The sequence below is a fragment of the Schistocerca nitens genome, chromosome 2 (assembly GCF_023898315.1).
Source record: "Schistocerca nitens isolate TAMUIC-IGC-003100 chromosome 2, iqSchNite1.1, whole genome shotgun sequence".
NCBI classification, from domain to species: domain Eukaryota; kingdom Metazoa; phylum Arthropoda; class Insecta; order Orthoptera; family Acrididae; genus Schistocerca; species Schistocerca nitens.
Window position 1 is genome coordinate 939081124 of NC_064615.1, and position 7612 is coordinate 939088735.

The following is a 7612-nucleotide window of genomic DNA, read 5'->3' on the forward strand; positions in this document are numbered from 1 at the left end:
GTCATATATAGTTAAAATATGGGGGACTAATGACCTCAGCAGTTGAGTCCCATAGTGCTCAGAGCCATTTGAGCCAGTTAAAATATGGCTTCCCGGGCATTGACCTTCTTGTGCGAACGCACACGCTATGCCCGAACTCGTACGGGACTTGGTAGATTAATCTGCCACGAGTAATGAGTATGATGGGCAAACATCTATTAGGCGCACTACGAATGTAGTGGTGTGGACATGTTGGGAATGTGGATCTCACGGGGAGTGTGCAAGGGATAAGTCCCTGCAGACGCACTATCCTCTGTGCCCGCGGTGGCTCAGATGGATAGAGCGTCTGCCATGTAAGCAGGAGATCCCGGGTTCGAGTCCCGGTCGGGGCACACATTTTCAACATGTCCCCAATGAAGTACATCAACGTCTGTTTGCAGCTAGGGTGTCCATTTAAGCATGGAATAGCCGGCGAGGCTGAGAGGCTATGTAGCTGTAGGAGCTAAGGTAATAAGGTGTCGTAAAAAGCCACTTTGTGAGTAGAACAGTTGGTATTAATTTAGCAACTGCAATAACTGTTACAAGCCATTATCTCCATTATTTTTACCTAGTAAATGCATTTTATTGTACAGTAAATGAAATAATCTGTTTGCTGCTATAAACAAGGCCACTTCCTCACTCTCTGTACGTGACGTGGATGTGCGATCTGGCACGGCATAGTGCGCAATCGGTCTGTCCTCGCGGGCGTAATTCCGGCGCAGCCTCCGAGATCCTGCAAGGCGTTGAGTATGGGTTCCTTTCGAACGCGAACACAAATATAACAGAACGGTTAACGAAAGTCTCAGTAGGTTACGACCCTGCCGCTGTCGAATTCCGACACGTACTGGTTAGAGACCCTGTGCTGCACAGTGTAGGGAGACGTTGCTCATTCTTGTACAAAGCATAAAACATTCTTCTCACCACCACCCAACAGTGAAGGGCGAATGATGAATGGGATAACCTCTGCGTATTCTTTCCATATATATAAAGAATGTAGATCACGAACTTTGTGTGTCCCCACTGACATGCCAAACAATTCCTTATCCAAATATGTCGAAAAGTAGACGCCTTATAAAGATGTTGTCAGATACCGCTGCCAGACACAAAATTTGTTGACACTAAGTTATTTATTAAGCGACATGTTTCGAGGTGATACTTCATCATCAAGTATATATTGGCATTACAAAAATATTTAACACACGTTTATACAGATATTAAAGCTTCTTTACATGACTGCTGTGATCATCCTGTGGAGAGAGAGAGAGAGAGAGAGAGAGAGAGAGAGAGAGAGAGAGAGAGCGAGGGAGAGAGAAGTATAACCTAGTAAGAGGCGATGTCACTTGTGTATTTCACTTCTGTTTACATGATAATTTTATAAAACAATTACTCGTTTTGTTCTTGTGCCGCGGCAGTTTTCCTGTGATGCGTTGAGGCATCGTTATTTCCATGGCTCTTTTGGACTACTTCATTATTCCCAGAATGAGATTTTCACTCTGCAGCGGAGTGTGCGCTGATATGAAGCTTCCTGGCAGATTAAAACTGTGTGCCAGACCAAGACTCGAACTCGGGAGCTTCTGCGAACCAGGAGAGCTTCTGTAAAGTTTGGAAGGTAGGAGACGAGGTACTGGCAGAAGTAAAGCTGTGAGGACCGGGCGTGATTCGTGCTTGTGTAGCTCAGATGGTAGAGCACTTTCCCGCGAAAGGCAAGGGTCCCCAGTTCGAGTCTCGGTCCGGCACACAGTTTTAATCTGCCAGGAAGTTTTACTTAGTTATTGTTCACGGACTTATCAACGGTCTTGTTGTTGGTGGCGAAGGAGATGCTGATGTCTGTGTTTTCAAACAACTTGGCTATTTTGTCTGAGATTAGAGCTAAATGTGGTATCGTTATATACTTATATTTTTGTATGCTGTGGGTGTAACCATGTTAGTTTGTTTGCTTTTATTTTCAGTTATGCGCTGTGAAATTGCATCTATTTCATTTCCTCAGTTCTGGCAATTTCAGTGACTTGCTGTTTATAGTGCGAAATCATCCAAACATGTGAAACAAGCAGTACACAAGTTAAATAGAATATTAAAAATCAGAAATTCCACTTCTGTCAAGGTGGAACACAAGAGACTGAATAGGGAAAAAGTGAAGTAACTCTACCCCAACGGTATGAGTCTCATAACACTAACGCAATGAGCAGAGCTGTCTGTACCACAATAAGGAAGGGAGATTAAATGTTCCTTAGACTGTGAACTAATTAAAGATGGAATTCAGACTCGGACTGGACAATATTGCCATGACAGTCGACAGTAGTGCTCCTGAAGATAGTGAAGGTGAGTGACAGACGGCACAGTACTTCAGCGTGTTCGGTTAGAGCGTTAGCTGCCCTCTATAATAAAAGAAAACTCAGTGAATGGATCAGCGATGAATTTGAACGGACGCCGTAGGACGTTCTCCCGGAACAAATACAACGAAAAGTAACGAACAAGACGAGATTAAAGGAAGTGGTCAGCGTGGATGATTACCATGCAAAGGATCCAGGTTCGCTTCCCGGGACTGACAAGGAATTTTCCTTGGTGTGAGAATTGCAACGGTTTGCACCCACCATCCACTATTTTGCCTCCTCACTGTTGCCCCAATAAGGGTAACTTTGAACTTTGAAACAACAGAAGCTGGAAACGCAATCAAAAAAAAAAAAAAAAAGACCAGCTCAAAATGCTATTTACCGAGCGATGTGGCACATTGGTTGGCCGACTGGATTCGCATTCGGAAGGACGACGGTTCAAGCACACACCTGGCCTCCCAGATTTGGGTTTTCCGTGATTTCCCTAAATCGCTCCACGCAAATGCCGGGTGTCTGTTTGAAAGGACACGGCCGATTTCCTTCACCATCCCTGACAAAACCTGAGGTTGTGCTCAGTCTGTAATGACCTCCATGTCGACGGGACGTTAAACCCAATCTTTCAAAATGCTGTTTGAACATGATGAATCACAAGCCGAAAAAATCTGTGAGAGCAAGGACTGATATGGGCAAGGAATTGCTAAAAGCGAGAACAAGGAAAAAATGTGGATAGCCTTACGTATGACGTCATCATTGGTGTTCTGCCCAAAGACAAGATTATCTCAAGGCAACTTTTCATGCTCTCTTGTCTTCTGCCATACTCTTCAGGACCGCGTAGTTTCCCATCCGCTTCTTTCATCTTGTATCTCCTCCGTCCTCTCAATCTCCTCTCACAAACTAGTCCTTCCAAAGCATCTCATCGGCCATGTCAACGTATGGTCCCATCCAGTTCTCCTTATTTTACCTCAAGACCTGCAACAGACTCGTGAAGGGAATGAAAATTGCCTCGGTATTTTCTACTTGAAACGATACAACCAGTAATCAGAAATGGGACCAGTGCCTTATATGTAAAAGGCGGACTCGAGGCGATCGTGCAACACGAAACATTATTTTCGTTTGCGTATTTCGCGATCTGGACAGTGATCATGAACAGAGCTTTAATTATCATTCAAATTTGTTTGTAGGCATATTATGCTAACAAGTAGAACTTCGCAAAAAAATTTGTTTACTGCCTGTAAAACTTCCTTATTTTATCTTGTTAATTGGAATAAGTAAGACGGTTTTTTGTTTACTGCCAATACAACATATTTTGAAAATTTTACTAGTATATTTTGTTTACATACACGGGGTACGTTTCACACTCCCCTTGAGCCTATATAAAATGGTTTTGCACTCTTTGATGTAATGTTGAGTTATACGTACACAGGTAGCCCCAAAAAGACACCGATAAGTTTTAGGGGTAGGTTCCTTACACTGAAACAAGGAAAAAATGTGTAGCAAACATGAGCTTTAAAATGCATTCCGTAAGAGCTGTGAGCGCTTGTTAATCTTCGAAACTATGAAACAGATCTCTTCTACTGTAAGGACTTCGGTTTCCATATTTTGGATGGATGTGGTATGGACGAAACCAAGAAAAAAATTTCCGGTAAACTTGGACTCTAAAGCGCATACCTTAAGGGCTACGAGCACTTGTTAATCTTCGCTAGCACATAGCACATAGCTCTTAAGGCGCGCATTTAAAGCCCATGTTTACAAGACAGTTTTTTCTTGCTGCGGTCCGTACTGAAGAAAATGGAAATGAAGTCCCATGCTTCTTTACAGAGCGTAGGGGAACGATACGGGAGACCCGCACCGATTTACTAGCCAAGATCCTAGTGGAGGTGTATTGCCATTGCCTTCCTCCGACAGTGATGGACATGAATGATGAAGACGACACAACACCACCTAAGCAAGTCAATGCAGGAAAAATCCCGGACCCCGCAGGGAATCGACCCCGGGACCCCGTGCTCGGGAAGCGAGAACGCTACCGCGAGACCGCGAGCTGCGGACGCGGTCCATACTACCTCCTCCCAAAATATGGAAAGCAAAGAGCTTTAAGTAGATGTACCAGAATCTCTCCAAAAGAAATGCGCACTATTTTTGTAAAGACTCAGTTTTCATTCTGCATGTGTGAAAGTTTTACAGTGTGTAGATACATCCTTCCCGCTTGTTTTCAAACTTAGTTCAACCTGTTCCCGTGAGTGGCCCCGTCACAATATGTCTTCAAGATGGCTGCTACACTTGACGAGCCGGCCGGAGTGGCCGTGCGGTTCTAGGCGCTACAGTCTGGAACCGAGCGACCGCTACGGTCGCAGGTTCGAATCCTGCCTCGGGCATGGATGTGTGTGATGTCCTTAGGTTTGTTAGGTTTAATTAGTTCTAGGTTCTAGGCGACTGATGACCTCAGAAGTTAGGTCGCATAGTGCTCAGAGCCATTTGAACCATACACTTGACGTTCGTCAGAAGTAACGTGCTGTCATAGAATTCCTGTGCTGTGGAAACGAGACAGTGGGAAACATCCACAAGAGGTTGAAAAAGGTGTATGGAGATGCTGCTGTCGATCTCAGTACAGTTAGTCGGTGGGCAAGCAGGTTACGTGATGAAAGCTGGCACGGCAATATTGAGGATTGTCCTTGCAGTGGCAAGCCTCGTACTTCACACACTCCAGACAATGTGTAGAGAGTTAACGAATTAGTGACTGCTGATAGACGCATCACAGTGAACGAATTGTCATGCCACGTTGGGATAGGGGAAGTGTTTGCAGAATACTGAAAGTGTTGGCGTTAACAAAGGTTCGAGCCAGGTGGGTTCCCTGGATGTTGGCAGTGGCTCACAAAGAAACAAGAAAAACCGTATGCAGCGAACTTTTGGAACAGTACGAGAATGGTGGAGATGAATTTCTTGGAAGAATTGTGACAGGTGAGGAAACATGGCTCCATCATTTTTCACCAGAGACGAAGAGGCAATCAATGGAGTGGCATCATGCAATTTCACCCAAGAAAAAAAAAGATTCAAAACCACACCTTCTGCTGTAAAAGTTATGGCTACTGTGTTTTTCGATTCCGAAGGACTCTTGCTTGTGGACATCGTGCCAAATGGAACCACCATAAATTCTGATGCATATGTGACGACACTGAAGAAACTTAAAGCTCGACTGAGTCGTGTTCGACCACATCGGCAAAAGCAGGATGTTTTGCTGTTGCACGAGAATGCACGGCCGCATGTGAGTAAAAAAACCATGGAAGCGATCAAAAAACTCGGATGGACAACACTGAAACACCCGCCTTACAGTCCTGATCTGGCTCCATGTGACAGTCATCTCTTTGGGAAACTGAAAGACTGTCTTCGTGGAACAAGGTTTGAAGATGATGACTCCCTCGTGCACGCTGCTAAACAGTGGCTCCAACAGGTTGGTCCAGAATTTTACCGTGCGGGTATACAGGCGCTGGTTCAAAGATGGCGTAAGGCAGTTGACAGGGATAGAAATTATGTGGAGAAATTAAAATATTGTTCCTGAAGGATGTATCTACACACTGTAAAACTTTCAAACATGTAGAATAAAAGATGGATTTTAAAAAAATAGTGTGCATTTCTTTTGGAATGATCCTCGTATTTCATAGTATCGAAGATGAACAATGTTTATAGCTCTTGTTGTTGTCTTCAGTCCTGAGACTGGTTTGATGCAGCTCTCCATGCTACTCTATCCTGTGCAAGCTTCTTCATCTCCCAGTACCTACTGCAGCCTACATCCTTCTGAATCTGCTTAGTGCATTCATCTCTTGGTCTCCCTCTACGATTTTTACCCTCCACGCTGCCCTCCAATACTAAATTGGTGATCCCTCGATGGCTCAGAACATGTCCTACCAAACGATCCCTTCTTCTAGTCAAGTTGTGCCACAAGCTCCTCTTCTCCCCAATTCTATTCAATACCTCCTCATTAGTTATGTCAGCTACCCATCTAATCTTCAGCATTCTTCTGTAGCACCACATTTCGAAATCTCCTAGTCTCTTCTTGTATAAGCTACTTGTCGTCCACGTTTCACTTCCATACATGGCTACACTCCATACAAATACTTTCTGAAACGACTTCCTGACATTTAAATCTATTTATAGATTTATAGCTCTTAAGGTATGCATTTTAGAGCCCATATTCACTAGATATTTTTTTTTCTTCTTTTGTTGTAGGGAACATATCTCTTAAGCTTCTCGGTGTTAGTTTGGGGCACCCAGTATACACCAAGTTATGCTTTAATAACCACTTTATAAGACTAAACAATTTTAAACACGATAAAACTAACCAAAATTTTTTTAATATTCCGAAAAGAAATCCTCATAAATGTGCCTCCGTCTCACCTACTAGTCAGTTCGCCGAATTATAGAGAATTTTCAATGGACAATCCTACAAGGAAGTAGTCCCACACAAGCTATGGATAATGAAGCTGTACGAACAACGCGAGAATCATTAGACAAGGGCACAGGAAGAAAAGAGAACCGTTATCGCTACGTACAGTTGTGAACAGCCAGACGAAAGGAACGTCACACTCGATCTATGCGCTGTCCCCCTGGATAGCGGAGTCATGACTCACAGAGCACGCGTACTACGAGAAGCGTCAGTGTCGTGGTCACGACCGAACAGCAGGAGAGGCGCCCGGCTAGCGAACATCCGATACGCATGACAGAGGTGCAGCTAATGGGCGTGAGGGAGAGGGGCGCCCAGGCGGCAGAAGTGCTCCCGTTAGGCGGCTCGGCCGCCACACTCGCGATTAGCAGCCGCCACAAGCAGCAGACCACTCGCTGAGTGGGCTCGCGCAAAACCGGATCTTCGAGCCACACGTCTGCCGCCGACTCCTCGCTCCACCTCATTTCATTGTCTTTTGGATACTACTGCGGGGGGGGGGGGGGGGGGAGAGAACTTTTTACCTGCACAACAAATTGCTTCCGCCTGAGAATGCGGAATGATTTGTCTCGACCGCCGTGGGCCACGTAGCTGGCTTTCCCGAGATGTGACCACTTTATACGGGGGCTTTTGGTTAGGGACAATGCGTGGCCACCGGACGGCCTCCACCGAGCAGGGGAAAGGCTGCGTGCGACGAGCGCCGTACGGGTGCAAGGCTGCAGGCCCGCGATTTATGCGACGGTGTTGCGCCAAGGCCGCCGATATTGCGTGCAACAAGGCTCCCACAGTGCTAGCCGCGGGAACCGTTAAGGAAATTTAGCCGGGTGACTCA

The 7612-nt window shown here is 45.3% G+C and overlaps 1 non-coding gene across 1 annotated transcript; it reads left to right on the forward strand.

Moving 5' to 3' along the window:
* The first annotated feature begins 296 nt into the window (after positions 1-296).
* On the forward strand, positions 297-371 carry Trnat-ugu (transfer RNA threonine (anticodon UGU)). The gene has a single exon. It is a non-coding gene; the product is annotated as a tRNA-Thr (tRNA).
* The last annotated feature ends 7241 nt before the right edge of the window (positions 372-7612 follow it).